This window comes from Branchiostoma belcheri, unplaced genomic scaffold, assembly GCF_001625305.1.
Source record: "Branchiostoma belcheri isolate BF01 breed outbred unplaced genomic scaffold, Haploidv18h27 scaffold164, whole genome shotgun sequence".
In the NCBI taxonomy this organism is placed as follows: domain Eukaryota; kingdom Metazoa; phylum Chordata; class Leptocardii; order Amphioxiformes; family Branchiostomatidae; genus Branchiostoma; species Branchiostoma belcheri.
In genome coordinates, this window is record NW_017803091.1 from 256,638 (window position 1) to 258,485 (window position 1,848).

The window sequence follows — 1,848 nt, forward strand, 5'->3', positions numbered from 1 at the left end:
AACACCTAACCTCTCACGTATTTGGCAGCTCAAAGATTTGGCTCAACGCCGGGTTCTTAATTACCGAAGGCCAAAACTGCGAACGCTAAAACAGCTTTTCTTGCCAAATTACCAAAGAACAGATACATTACTGCTTTATACTTGAATACATAAACATGTCCAGTGTAAAAACATGAGGAAACGTAGAGCATGCTCCGAATAATTGCGGCATGCGCAGTCCAATGGTTTAGGTGTGTGCAAGGCTATGCTGACCTAATTGTAAGAATGTCATTCCTGTGCGCATGGAAAACAAGTATTACGTTTAAAAACAAACACAGGCAACGATTTTGTGTTTATCTGTTCCGTTCTTGATAAATTCTTCTTTTCATATAATAGTACGTACACATATAATTTAGAAAGAATCCGGAAATTTTTTGCTACAGTACGAGGAAAGCCGCCAGGTGTCCCAAATCAGGTACGCCCAGGCAAATTTATGTTGTGTTTCTAGCCCCTAATGAAACACATTACACACGAGGCAACTACTAGTACTAGTAATTGATTTTGATCTGGTAATAAAAATGGTCTTTAAGTAAAGGAACATTTATCTCCAGCAGACTAGTATGACATAGAACTTTTGGTGCCTACTTGGCTAGTCAGTCAATTTCTCATGTAACGAGCCTTCAGGTTTGGTGTGCCAGTGCAAGGACATGTACATTGTATCTACATGTTATAATGTCATTCTGAGCCTACATGCATGTGGTAACGTTATTACTCTATATATATCCCCTTTAAGATTGCAAATGTAAATTGAAGCTCAGGTCATGTCCCAGCATTTACTGCTTTTCTGTGGTTATGCCGGAGTGGTGTCATACATATCATGAAGATAAATTGGAAGACAAGTAATCCTGACATGCAAGAGTTAACAATGGCATCTGAGCAATAATTGTATCTATAAACAAGAGTTCCGTGGTCAAAAAAAGCTCAGTGACCCTATCAAATATTACTCTGACGTAAATGCATGGAGCGGGAGAAAGGGCAAAAGAAACTAACATCCTTTGATAGGCTGAACTAAAATGAAACAGGATTTTTTTAAAGGGAGAATCGATCAGCTAAAATCAACTAGTGTGTTACGGCTAAAACTACAAAAAAACTAGAAAAAAAACTACAAAACTAGTGTGTCACACTAGTTTTGTACATGTAAGTACAAGCTGCGAAAGACCGGACTGTAAGGTTTGAACCACTCACACCGGGACGGACCCCTGCTCTTTTCGATAAGTGCGATGGGTTCTTTAACGTGCGTACATATAGGGTGAGGCTCTCCCAAAATACGGGACCTTCATTTAACGTCCTCAAGATCGGTGACATGAGTAGGATTCGAACCGGCGACCTCTTGGGTGTGAGCCGAACGCTCTACCAACTGCGCCTCAGAACCCACCGAATATCACTATCACTATCTAAGCTGATCGACGGTGGGGCATTGGCACTAAAATTGGGCTCTATTCCTTTTTTTTCATTTGTAACAACGCTTCCTTTTCTGTTATTGTGGTGTCATACCAGCTACGAAAACAAAGAAGAAGCTATTGCTTGACTTTAATTTTTGACCGAAATCAAGCGTTGAATTTTCTTTATCTTGTTGTGTCCTATATATTGACCTGGTGTGATGGTGGCGCACCTTTTCTGTCAATCGGATCATTAGTCTGAAAAAGTGAAATGAAAGAAGAAAAGAGAAGACGCGACTTTTGCCCGGAAGCAATGTTTCACCTTTTAATACTTGCAGTGGACTATTGTTCAGGTGTGATGGCACGTAACATTCAAAACAACGCCCCCTTTTCTGTCAATGTGATCATAATGGACGGCTTAAGACTGTTG